Genomic DNA, 14,342 nt, shown 5'->3' with positions numbered 1-14,342 from the left:
GATTCATCTAGAATTGGCTTGGAGAATTAGAAGACTTGTAGAGGCTTGGCAAATTTGAGCTCCTAGACTTGGAATTCAAGGTTTAAGGTAGGAGATTCCCCTTTCAAATGTGAATTTAAGATTAATTCTTGCATGGTTCATGGAAGATTAGAGTTTAAAGTCTATAATTGATTTAAAGAGTTGGATTTGAGAGTGAATTCATGCATGCATGCATGCATATATTCTTGGATTTTGGAGTTGTTCTTCATGAATTCCCACATGCATGTCCACATTTTTGTTATAGTTCATGAATTCATCCTATTCTTGAGCTTAATCTTGTTTTGAATCATGTTTTGGAGCATTAGAAGTCATGAGAATTCATGCATGTTACATTTAAGTTATGTTCTTGATATTTTATTTGAAATTGTGTTTAATTGACTCACCTTTGGGCTTTGATTTTACAAATTGATCTTTGAAACATCTTATACTATGGGTTTACAAGTGTTTTCTAGAAAATGGGCCCAAGAGGTCGAGTTTTGAGGTGTTGAATGCTTGGTTTGAGCTTGGGAGTTAAATCTAGAAATTCCAGAATTTGGCTTCCTCGCTCGAGCGAAGGATTCCATGCTCGAGCGACCATCGTTTGTTCAGAGCTTCGCTCGAGCGAAGGAATGGTGGCTCGAGCGTAAATTGCAAGCTCTCAGGTTTTTGGTGCACGCAGACGCACGCTCGAGCGACGAGACCTACGCTCGAGCGAAGAGTTGTGTCTCATGCTCCAGCGAGCTTCGCGCGGGTATCGAGCGTAAATTTTCAACAACCAGTACTTTTGCATTTTTACAGACCGCTCGAGCGAAGAAGTCAGCGCTCGAGCGACCCCTCTGTTTTGACAAGCTCGCTCGAGCGAAGAAAGCCACGCTCGAACGAGACCCATGCTTTCAGTAAGTTTTGAAAAATGTTTTCCAAGGCATCTTTGCATCCTCATTCTATTCTAGGCATTCCCAGGCCATGTTTAAGACTCTATAATGAGGATTTAAGGTTAGAAACACACTAAGAACCAACGACATAAGTTTTATGCAATTAGAAAGTATGTTTCAAGTGTGTGTCCGTTATGTGTTATGTAGGTCACGTGCCGCATGTCATGTGATCAATCTGCTTGTCTGTCTGGTTCAAGGCCAACTATGAGTAATAATTTAGTAAAGTTATGTTCAACTGTATCTATTTTCTGTGTACTAAAACAAGATCTGTTTTCCAAAATGATATGTTCTGTACAATGAATGATTGTTCAATTTCTGATATGTATTCGTGACATCCTTAGCATCATGTGATATCTGTTAGCTGTTACCCGGTATCGGAGGTTCCTTTATAGAACTTATATCTATCTGCACTCTGTTACCCCTACCGGAGGCCCTGTCACGAGGGCTCAGCTTCTGTTCTGTTCTGTTACCCGGATTCGGAGGTTCCTTTATGGAACTGGTTATTCGTAACCCCACGTATATACATTCTGTTCTGTTCTGTTCTGTTAAGGCTAATGGATGTATCACGTAAACTTAATCATGACTTATGATTTCTGTCTGTATATGATCTGGATAAACTATGATTTTGATATAAAACTGAATTATAATTTCTAAATCTGTACGAACTCATTCATTGAAACCCTTTACTCTATTATTATTCATTGGGCTTTCACTCACAGTTTATATTATGTATGTAGGTGAGCCAGCACATGACCAGGGCCAGAGTTGACGGCCCCTTGTTCTGTTTTGTCAGCTAACTGTTGCGCCTCCCGAGGAGGTTCCGGTCGAAGCCTAATACTATGGCTGTTTTTTTTTTGTATTCATGCTAGTCTCTGTGTGTGTTTGTAAAGACAGGTCTTGGGATGCACACTTTCTATAAATATTGTGTATCTTGACTGGCATGTTTATGTATATATAAATAAGTTTTGAAATGTTCTGTCCCATGTACGTTATCACAGCTCATTGGACCTTGTCTATTTTATATTATTGCTTCCGCAGCCCCTTATTATTTGTTAATCTGTTTAGAGGCCTTTGGTAATCCACGGATTACTGGCCGGTTACAGTGCTAAACCTACAGGGGCGGGTTTAGGTTGTGACATCGGCGTTGTGTGCCTGAGAGTGAAACCCATAGCATTCTCACCTTTTGTCACTCTCATGCATGTGGCGGCCATTTCAGCGGGCAGAAAACAGCTGCTAAGGTTTTACAATGTGGGTTCTACTGGCCCTCTATCTTCAAAGATGCCCATAACTTCTGTAAAGCTTGTGAGAGTTGTCAACGTATGGGCTCCATGTCATAGCGAGATATGATGTCGATAACCCCTATTTTGATTGTTGAGATTTTTTATGTTTGGGGCATCGACTTTATGGGTCCCTTTCCACCATCTTTTGGATTTGAATACATTTTAGTGGTTGTGGACTATGTCTCCAAGTGGGTGGAGGCAGTGGCCACCAGAACGAATGACCACAAGGTTGTGGTTAAATTCCTCCATGAGACCATTTTCTGTCGTTTTGGGTTCCCCCGTCCCATAATTAGTAACGGTGGCAAACATTTTTGCAACCGATTCTTTGAGGCATTGGTGCGCAAATACATGATCACTCACAAAGTTGGCGCTTCTTATCATCCCCAGACTAATGGTTAAGTAAAGGTTTCTAACAGGGAGGTTAAACACATCCTCGAGAAAACTGAGAGGTCCGATAGGAAAGATTAGTCCACTAGGTTGGTTGATGCACTTTGGGCCTATCGCACTGCATATAAGACACCCATCAGGATGTCTCCATATAGGATTGTGTTCGGAAAACCGCGTCATCTCCCTGTTGAGTTAGAACACCGGGCTTTGTGGGCTATTAGGAAGTTCAATTTTGATATGGCCAAAGCGGTGACCACCGGAAACTCCAACTTAATGATTTAGAGGAGCTCCGCAATGATGCATATGAGAGCTCAAAAATTTACATGGCTAGGACTAAGGCATTTCATGATAAACACATTTCTCACAAGTCCTTCAAGCCTCATCAAAAAGTGTGGCTGTTCAATGCTAAATTGTGGTTGTTCCCGGGTAAACTCCGGTCTCGATGGGATGGCCCATATGAAGTTATTGAAGTCTTCCCGCATGGGCCAGTTGAGATTAAAAATCCACAAAGTGGTACGACCTTTAAAGTCAATGGCCAACTATTGAAACATTATGTGAATGGTATTGAGAAAGGGGAGATGATTGAGGTTGTCCATTTGATGGACCCAATATATCTTTCATAATGATTACTTCGAGTCTAGGAGACTTTAATTCCTCTAAAGGTGTAATTCCTTTGGTGTTAGCCGTGCCCGAACGGCATCTGACGGTCTAGTATAGCTACCTAACGGTATTTGTAGTGAGTTCCTAGGAGACCAACTAAGACGGTGAAAACTAGAGTTCGAATGGCAAAACCTAGAATGCAAATATTTGGAATTTCCAAGACTAAAGTCTGGTTTGAATATCCAGGGGTGTGGAGATTGCTTCAAAACCGCCCCAGCTTGAACTCTGTATGGCAGCCCCATAGGTCGAGTTAGCCTTAGGCGCATCGATTCTGGATACCGAATCAACCTAGTCTGTCACCTTGTTGGAGAATGAGGAAAGTTACAGAAAAGTAGTACCCGTAGTTTTCGCATGAAGATTATACCCTTATTAAACTTTTATTTCTTTTCATAGGCTATTCTTATTTTGATTGTGAAATAAAGGTACAAGTTGGGCTGGGGGAGTTAAAAAAAAAATAAAAAATCCCGCACGTACGGCACAACCCACCGCACGTGCAGCAAAAATTTTCAGTCCACAATTCGCTTCTGCTTTAAATGCAGGAGCGTGGGGTGGTGTGGCTTGCACCCTGCACGTGCGGCTTGGGTCCCGCACGTGCGGAAAATTTTTTAATTTTTTTTTTTCTTTCCTGCTTTATATGCACGAGCGTGGCTTGGTGCGGAGTGAGTCCGCACGTGCATGGCGCAATCTCGCATGTGCGGGACGACATATTTTTCAAAAAAAAATTCAGATTTCTTTATTCATTTTATTTATTTATTTATTTATTTTATTTTTGTTTTCTTAAAAAATAAATAAATGATAAAATAAAATAATATGCGTATCTAACCTTAGACCCTCTTTTGACCATCACTTTCTCAACTGCACTCTCTCCCTACCTCTCATTATCTATCTATCTATCTATCTATCTATCTCTCTCTCTCTCTCTCTCTCTCAACCCCACAACCCACAAACTTATCAACCCCTACCATCACCAACTTCTTCTTCCTTCTTCTTCTTTCAACTTTCACTCACCACCACTTTTCCACTGGAGCATCACCATCCTCTTCGTCCGGCGATCTCCGGCGACCACCATTTTTTTCCGGCGTATCTCCATCCTTTCTCTCTCTCTCTACTCTTTCAAGGTAAACTTTCCTTTTTGTTTAGATTTGTGGGTGTAGGAGTAGATAAGTAGAGTTTTGTTTTTGTTTTTGTTTTTGTTTTTGTTCAAGTCATCATCTATTGTTCATCCTTAAAAAAAAATAATAATAATAATAATAATTTGGGCAGCCAAGAAGACGACCACCGCACATGCGGCCATCTCTAGCGCACATGCAGCCCCCCCCCCCCACACACACACAAAAAAAAATTCCTACTTAACTTTTTGTTTATTTCATAGGTTATTTATTTATTTATTTATTTATTTAGTTGTTTATTTTTCTATTATTTTATTGCTTCATTCATTACTTGATAGTTTAGTTTATTCAAATAGTTTAGTTCTGTTAGTTTTAATTATTTAGTCATTAGTTACTTCAATAAAATAGTACTGTTGTTCCGTAGTTACTTTAATGTCGATGCCTATAACTAGTTGTAGTATACTAATTTAGTTGTTTTTAATTTATTTTTATTTGTGTTTTATTTTAGTTTATTTATTTATCTATTTAAAAAAAATCGTAATTGCATTTTTATTCATTTATTTATTATTTATTTTATTTATTTTATTTTTTTTTGCATGTTATTTATTTTATTTCTGGAAAAAAATAATAATAATAAAATAAATAAAATAAAGTAATTACAAATAAAAAAAAATTAATGAGAATTGCATGTGATACATTGGTGCTGTTTAGTGTAGTTATTAAAACAGATTATAGATTATAGCTTAACAGATTATAGATTATGACTTTAATCAAAAACTGTTAATCTGTTTGGTATAACTGTTGGATTATACATTTAAGTTGTTGAGTAGTGTTTGTTAAATAAGCTGTGAAGTAGCTTTTTCAATTAATTTTTATTTTTTATTATTCACTATTTGTCTACATTTCTCATAAAAATAATAATAATATTTTATAGTCCATTTGGGTCTTTTTCTATTTTTAAAAAAATAAAAAATAAAAAAATTTAAGAGTATAACCGTGAATTAACATGTCCACAGCAGAAGCAGATAATCAGAAGTAAGGGGTGAGCAGCTTCTCAGAATCAGCTTTTTTGACTTAAAATAAGTTGTTAGAATCAGAAACTGTTTAAAATAAGTTTAACCAAACAGTCCAAAATAACTTTTTAAAAGCCAGAAGCCATAAGTTGGCTCAAAAAAGCCCCACCAAACACCCCCATTAGTGGGCAGACTTGTGCTTTAATATTTTGCTTTATTCTTACGTTGGTTCCACGGGAATATCTGTATGTTTTTGGTGTGTGTAGGAAATGAGTTGACGGATATCCACCCGAGCCTCCAAAAAGGCCAGAGGTTCCACCTCCTCGGCACCACCACCGCCACCGTCACCGTCACCACCATCCTCGCCACCACCACCGGTTGAGTTGCCACGACCAGAGTGGGCTTCACGCCCGCTTCACAAGCTTACACAGTTTAGCATCACATATTTTCAGCGTGACCCGGTCACTTCTTGGGCCGTTGAGCAGCCCCAACTCCGGCAACAGTTGGGCCTTTGCAATGTGACAGCGCCCATTTATCTTCGTCTGGTACGGCTCTTATACCAGAACATGTATAAGTCACTCACTGAAGTTGGACTGTTGTCCACTATTGATGGCCACCTTGTCAACATCACTGTATCCATTATTGCCCAAGTATTAGGGTTCTTTTCCAAGGCGGACCACCAGTCCTTCCCGGAAGTTGAGGACTGACAACCGATACACAGCCTCATCCATGAGTACTTTCCAGGGTCCCACGGTGACACCAATTACACATGCTGCGCTGGAGCAAGCTGCCTGGCCGCTTGTTATTCATTGACTCCATCATACATAAGAATGCCCTTCCACTTGGGCATAAAGCTGAGCGCCAATTGGAGTTTGTCCGGGTCCTACATGGTTATCAGGTACCACTTGCGAACGTCATCTGGCTACATATGGAAAAATTTCTACAGGAGGCAGTTCGGCCTCAACCTATGCAGAACCTAACTTGGCCCCTGCTATTTGCCAACTTGCTCACACTTGTCTTTGAGCTAAACGGCCTCCCCATTGATTCAACTGAGGAGATTGACACAGTTTATCCGACTTTCCGGCAGCGGGAATGGCAGCATAGCATATCCCGCATCCCATAACAAGTTGGTGCCCTGGTTGATAAGGCCTAGGACCCCGTCCACGACCAACCACCTCATCTAGCCTCCCAGATGCCTCCCTAAGGAGACCCACTATACATGACTCGCGAGGAGTACTTACAGCTTCAGCACTCTATGGATCAAGTCCACAGTACTCTTCGTGATCACCACCAGATTCTAATGGGGTTGCGCACGGATTTTCAAGTGCATCGAGACTATTCTCAGGGTGCTTTTGACCAGCTCCACGCCCGCCAGCTCGACATTCAACAGTCAGTTACATCATTGCAAACTGACTTTTGTACATATCAAGAGTCGAGCCAACAGCTTTTTGACCAACTTGGCGCTTGGGTTCAGAATGAAGCATTCGAAACGCGGTCATCGATGACTGCCTTGTTTGCCCGGCATTTCCCGCCACCACCGCCACTAGATTCTCAGTAATACCGGCCTATCTTTTGCTTTGTCTCTTTCATTTCTATTTTTACTTTTAGTTATTTCTTCTTTCGTAAAAAAACAAAAAGAAAAAACAAAGAGTAAAGTGTTTGTGTGGGTGTTACTATTTGCCTACCTGGATGTGCACCTACAATCTCTGGTAATATTCTCTCATTTCTATTTACTTGGCTTTTGCTTCCATTGAGGATAATGTCATATTCAAGTTGGGGGATGAGGGTATTTTCTTTTGTGCATTTCTATTTGGCTCATAATTCATGCTTATACCTGCTTCACTTGATTGCATTACTTCACTTGATGTTGACTTGTTACTAGTAAAGTGATCATATTTGCATATGTTAATTGGATAGTAGACATGTATGAAAAGGATTTATTGGGTAGATACTTGCATGTGATGTTTGCACTAGGAGAGTTGTTTGTGTTTGTGGTATTAGTACACTTGAGTATGCCTTGATTCACATGAACACACTTTCATATTAGTGATCTCTCTATTCTAATCCCTAGCGTACATCATTGATAATTGCTAGGGTTGCAGAAAAGAATAAATGAGTAACCAAGATTCTAAAAAAAAAAAAAAAAAAAACTTGACTTGTTTGGATTCGTAGTCTCTTTAACTCGTGTTATTAAGCCCGTAGGGGTGTCTCTATACCTAATGCCCTAAAACCGTCTGGTTTGAGAGTCACTGGCCCAATACTTGTTACATGGGTTAAGTAAAAAGCTTAAGGGACCTAGACATTGCACAGTTAAGGAAAAGTAAGGAGAATGACTTGTTCGGATTCATAGCCTTTTCAATTTGAGTTATTAAGCCCGTAGGGGCGTCTTTACACCTAGTGCCCTAAAACCATCTGATTTGGGAGTTATTAGCCCAATGCTTGTTACATTGGTTGATTAGAAAGCTTAATGGATCAGGACATTGCACATTTTTTCAAAAAAATAAAATAAAATTGAGAATCTTGGTTGCAATAGTTTAGTTTTTCTATATATGTTGGGTGTTATTATGAGTTACAATGGGCTATTATAGTGGACAGTTAACTAGTATGGAGATTGCACTTTACACCGAGGGCACTGATGATGTGTTTACTAGCATTCACAAGTACATGGGACTTTATTTTTGTATTAACTGAACTGTGGTCTTTACTCAATAGATTCTTCCATGCTTGTCTATTGTGCCATCAATGGCTCATCATGTCTTAATATTGCACTGTTTTGACACATAAGTTAATTATTGAGTGGTGTAGTGTGATTGATTGTTGCGGGATAGATGTGAATATGTTAATGTTTACAGGTATTATTTCTAGAAACCCTCACGAGACTTTCCTGGTCCACTTGGGGTAACTTTGTGGTTTAAAGCCTTATTGCATATACTAAATGCAACCGTTTTTCCCACGAAAGAGGAAATAATTAGATTTTGTTTTATTTTATTTTAATTGCTTGCTTGAGGACTAGCAAGTTGTAAGTTGGAAGATGTGATTAAGGCCGAATTGTGCAACATTGAGGCTGTTAATTAGGATCTCTTAACTTTATTTGCTTGTCGAACTATATATTTTATGTTTGTTTAATGTCAATCAGGTTGTACATAGTCGGAGCATAAAATCGGCAAAAGTACAAAATTTAGAGAGAAAAGAGCTTACCGCACGTGCGTTGACTTTTTCCGCACGTGAGGCCGTACCTCGAAAAACGGGCCCAATATTTTAAACCTATTTGAAAGACAGCAGAGGTATAAAAAGGCAAGGAAGAGGCTGGATTAGAGTTCTAATATTTTTCCAAGGAGAGAGAGGCTAGGGTTTGGAGAAAATGGTTCTCAAGCTTTCAATCCAACTTTCATGGGGTCTTCCATCTCTTCCACCTCTTCCCACTCCTCCATGAGTGGCTAGGCTCTTCTTTTCTAAGGTTTTGATGAAACCCTAACTATGTAATAAGGTTTTCTTTTTGATTTTTGATTATGTAAAGGTTTGAACAATTGTATGGTGCTTTAGAAGTTTCAAATACATATTTTTCATTATCTCTTTGAGTATTCGGCTTTCTGTGATTGTTGAATGCTCTACAATGGTTTTCTTTTCTTTCATATTCAAGATATGCGACGAGCCATACCACAAGGGACAAGTCATTTTGCTACCCTAGTTTAAAGCAAACGATTTGAGATGGTTCGTGCCTATACATTGAACGTGATGATTTTCTTGATAAATGTTTCAAACTTGTAGTTGCGAAATATTATTTAGTTTGAACCGTAGCATAATTGATTTCAAATTGAATCCTTATCTATATAACTAGTGGTGAACTCATTGTCCTAGGGTTTTTCCCAAATCAGTAAATTTCAATTTTATTTATAATTGCTAGTTTCATTGCTTTGCTTAATTTAATTATTATTAGTTTATGAATCCCTCACCTTTTTCATCAAAGTTAAATTAGAAATTTAATAATTAAATTAGTTTAATTTTACAATTATCCATGTGGATCAGTACCTGAACTTGTCATTATTTTAAAAGAATTTAATATAATTTAATATTTAATTTTGATGTATGTAACGACTCATCAACGGACAGTAGGGGAGAGGAGAGGGGTTGTTAAGTTAGGGTTACGGTTTTGACAATTAAATGAAAAAGATAAAGAGAAGGGTAATAGACCCCGGCGGCAACTCTTAAAATGCGTGAATGGTACAATTTTCGTCAACTTGGACATTCTATCTATATTTAAACTATGGATGGTAAAGGGCTTGAGCCTTAAAACAAAAGGGGTAAAAGTGAATTCTTCCCATTATTCATTTTTCTCTTTCTTTCTTTCTTTTTATTTATTTTTTTTCTTTTTTACAGCTACGGTGAGTAAAGTAAGTTTGCTCCCCTGATTGAAAAAAAAAATAACAAAATAACAAAATAAAAATAAAAAATAACTTTACAAATGCATGGTGGTCAACCACATTTAATTTATGTGACATACTTCACACACACACACAGAGCAAATTCATATGCACTATCCATATTTAGTGAAATTTGACAATCTGATCTGAAGATAGAAATTTCACTATTCAAAAACCAAGAGAATAGTGAAATGATTTGTAATTTCATAGCCCTCGGTTAGGGATTTTCAGCTTCCAAATTGAAATAAGGTGCCTATTTTTTTGCTTACACAGTGAAATTTCATTGTCCTGTTCTAATATAATTTCACTATCGCTAATTCAAGAAGAGGGAATTTAAAGGTATAGATGAGGGCTACTCTAGTACATGTAGATCAAACGATATGAAATTCTACAGTTTTGAAATAATTCCAAAATTGATATTATGTCATAGTAAAATTTCAATATCATTTTTCTTTTATTCATATATGTATTTTGATATTCATCTTGAGTCTTGGATCTGGAGTCTTGATGAAAAAATTTCAAAAATAAAAAATTTTAGGGAAAATTTCAAAAAAAAAAAAATCCTAGAATTTGACTCTTGTGACAAAATTAATTCTGAGTTTTTAAATTTAACAATTTAAACCTTAATATTTTGATTTATTTGCAATTTAAATCATCTGTCTATTTTCATTAAGTAAAAGTAATGGAAAAATGAGTTTTTATATGGGGAGTTTTTTCAATATTCCTGATATTAAGATTTTATAAGATAAAAGACATATAATATTTTTATAGTAGTTGGGGTCCTTCAACATTTTCATAGAAAAAATTCGACACAAAGAAATTTCAATTTTTACAAAATAATTTCTTTAATTTTACAAAGAATTTTCGAAAATTTCCCTGATTTCACTGAAAAATTTCATCGAGAAACTTTCGCTAATAAAAAAAAAAAAACACATATTGGACATATCCTATTACCCAAAATTGGAGAGGAATGTTTCATTAATTTTTCCTTTTTAATTTTATAAATTTAGAACCTAATTTTTTTAATTTATTTGCTATCTAAAACATTGGCCTATTTTCATCAAGTAAAATTGACGGGAAAACAAGTTTTTAATTTTATAAATTTTAACTCAAATTTTTTGATTTATTTGCAATCTAAACCATCCATCTATTTGTATTAAGTAAAAAAACTGATGAAAAAATGAGTTTTTTATTTTATCAATTTAAATCGTAAGCTTTTAGTTTATTTGCAATATAAACCATCTTCGTATTTTCAAACTAACGGAAAAATACTTAGGAATTATTTTGTTACAAGGGTCAAGTTCTAGTTGTTGTTGTTGTTATTTTTTTATTTTTGGTAATTTTCCCTTTTTAAAAAAACAAAACAAAAAGAGACACCTACAGCAAAAGGTAAAGAATTTTAAAGATTTGAAATGAATTCAAAAAAAAAGTTACATTGTAGTGAAATTTTACTGACTCGTGGATGTTGTTTGCTATAGGGGTTTCGAAAATACTAATTTTATAAATAAATTTAAAAAATGGACATCCTTATCAAAAGTTATGAAATTTTAAAATTTAAAAATAAATTAGAGATGGTAAAGGAAGGATGTGTTATACGCTTGTTTGTCCTTGATGTATTAAAATTTATATGTTTGGCTTCTTTCAAATTGTCATCTCAATTTGAGAGAACGCTTTGGCTTGATTGGCTCATTTTAAAACCAATTTCGGTGATTTTAACCATTCACTTTATAAGACTTGTTGGGTAGAATATTCATACACAAAATCGAGATGATTGGATATTGGTAGTTATGTGTTTGAATCATATTTATTTTTAAAAAATAGATGACAAATATAATTTCAAAAATAGTTATTCATTTTTTATAATACAAATTTGATTCAAACATATAGCTACTGATGTCGATCATCTTAATTTTTTGGAGGAATATTTTACACAACAAGCCCTAAAAATTGAAACGTTTGAATCACTGAAATTGGTTACAAAATTGGTCTACTAAGCCCAAACACTCCCAACTTAAAAGAAGCCAAATTTAAAATTTATAGACTTCTTTGACAATAAAATTCGATAGGAGAAAAGAGTGATTTTTTCAAAAGAATAATGTTATACAAATAAAAAAATTCATATATAATGATGTGGCCCATTATGGACCTTTCACTTTAAAACAAAATAGTGAAAATCCATAAACTTTGTTATTTTATTTTTTTTTTAGAAAAAAAAAAAAAAAAAAAAAAACTAACAAATAGGTTTAAGGCATCAAATTCCGTTAAACTCTAAACCAGAAGATTGATGATGTTCAAATATGCCATGAATCAATCCAAAGCATCATCTAGATCAGGAAAAAGAGAAAGCAATGCTGAAGGAACAAAAAAAAAAGTAAAAAGAGCGAATACCTTTTGTATGCATTGAGTGCAAACCGACTGGAATTTCTGTTATAATTCGTTTGTTCGTGAAAGCAGATGGGTGGTGGGTGCGTCGAATCATGAGCTTAAGTGAAGGGGAATTAGGTATCAGAGATGTCTCTCCTCTTACTTCTGCCAACAACATACATAAACAAGAAAGAGTTAAATTCTCAGGTCCAAATGATTTTCTCCTGCAAGGACATGTTTGGTTGATGAATTGGAGAAAAATTTTAAAAAAGAAAAGAAAAAAAGATATGTAAAATGTAGTTGAAATATTCATTCGCAATTCATTTTCCTTTTCTCTTTCTCTTTTTGAATTTTTCTGAAATTTATAAACCAAACACAACTTATAAAATTTAACAAAATTAACAATCATAAAGGAAAACCAGCATTCATACTGGTTTTAGGGTTTACATTGCAGAGCGCGCCATTGTTGACTTGGGAAAGTCTTGCAGAGCTCGCCTGTTTTGAAGAAGTTTAATTTTTAGTTTATCTATATGGGAGAGGCTTCTGTCCAGCCGATCCAAATCCGACTCGAGAGAGCTGTTGGGCTCCGTGGGTCCATTACAAAGGTCACATTAATAATTCAGATTATGTATTGCGTGGAATTTGTCGAATATTTTATTTTTATAAAAAATTATATTAATTAAATATTTATAATTATTTAATCTTATTATATTTGTGTTAACGATAAATATAATTTTAAAATTAAATTATTAACACAAATATGATCTGATCAAGTAATTACTAATATCTAATTAATATAATTTTTTACGAAGATAAAGTAATCGATAAATTTTACATATTCAACGATTTGAATTATTGATGTAATCTCTATGGTAGGCCTACAAAAGTCCAACAGCATCGTCTAGAACCCAAGCCCTATCTATATTTATATAAATTACCCTATGCCTCTTTATATTTGATCACTTTCTTATTTGGATCCTTAAATTTATTTTTTTTTCACGTGAGACATTTGCGTTTCAATCTTTTCCCACTATACTCTTAAAATTAATTTCTATTCAAAATATGATAGAAAATAATACATTAACAATCACGTAATATAAATGTGGGGATATATTTTCTGAGTACCAACACGTGACCAATGTGACGCCGACGTGTCAGCCGAGGTGCCACGTGTCCTGGTTGTTATACCGAGGTAATCTCGGATAGGCCGAGGTTATCTTCGAAGATATCGGAATCCGAGATAAGTGGATAAGGGACAAGAGTCCCAGAATAAATAGGAGATTTAGCCAAGATAAGGATAAAGCTCATAGGGAGTTTATCTTTATCTCTAAAGGAATCCAAAGTAAGTATTGAACAGGAGTCCATAGAAGTCAGGCTTCTAGTAGAACTGAGATTGAGTTAACTATAAGAGAGAGGCACCCCCGTGGGTCTAAGGTACGCTATTTATGCTTTGAGCAGTGAATTTAGCACTTGATTTATCTTTGATAGATATACTGACTTGGTCGTCGGAGTGCCCCCGGGTGGACGAACCACCGCCGAAATCTTCTCTTTCTGTTACAGGTTAGCTGAAGCCATCTATTCTGTCAATGCTCTCCAGCTGATTACTAAACGGGCAGTGTGGTCAGAAAATCACTCACATAATTTGGCGCCGTCTGTGGGAAAGTAGAAGAATAGATGACCAGTAACGTACAGAAAGAAAAGGTTGGAGACAACGCTCCTGTTGGGAGTGGGAGGCCGATTGACCTCGAAGTTACAGGAGACGAGCATAATGTAGAAAAACGTGACCAGGGTCACGAAGAGAAGGACGTCGGCCAGGAGGGCGACACTTCGAAGAAGACAGACCACAGCAAGTACTATAACGAAGATAACCTCCAGGTATGGAGGGATAGATGCCTGCGGAGGGATGAAGAAGTAAAAGAATTGGCAAACAAGTTAGCAGACCTGCAGTCGGTCGTCAACTTTATGATGCAAAACAATGTCATGCAGCCGCCATACCCGCTGTAGGACACGCCGATGCCAGAAACTAATACCCAGAAGGGAGGAAGGAAAACAATCCCCAAAGCACCTCAGCACACCAGGAGTGGAAGGCACTCTCACCGGCCTTCCAGAAAAGTCGGACGAGAGGAATCCCGAAAGACGTATCACACGAAGGACCCAG

At 36.4% G+C, this 14,342-nt stretch overlaps 1 long non-coding RNA gene across 1 annotated transcript in view; it reads right to left on the bottom strand.

Annotated features, from left to right (window-relative positions):
- Window positions 1–12,751, bottom strand: part of LOC145820062 (uncharacterized) — a 72,236-nt gene extending 59,485 nt beyond the window's left edge. The window contains exons 1-2 of the long non-coding RNA XR_014360980.1: window positions 12,632–12,751; window positions 12,209–12,349 (exon numbers count right to left, since the gene is read on the bottom strand). This is a non-coding gene — a long non-coding RNA (uncharacterized LOC145820062). The remainder of the gene's footprint in view (window positions 1–12,208; window positions 12,350–12,631) is intronic.
- Window positions 12,752–14,342: the final 1,591 nt, after the last annotated feature.

Source organism: Camellia sinensis, chromosome 2, assembly GCF_055761805.1.
Source record: "Camellia sinensis isolate YWXY chromosome 2, ASM5576180v1, whole genome shotgun sequence".
In the NCBI taxonomy this organism is placed as follows: Eukaryota; Viridiplantae; Streptophyta; class Magnoliopsida; order Ericales; family Theaceae; genus Camellia; species Camellia sinensis.
Note: the sequence above shows the minus strand (reverse complement) of the source record. Positions and strands in the feature narration are given on the sequence as shown.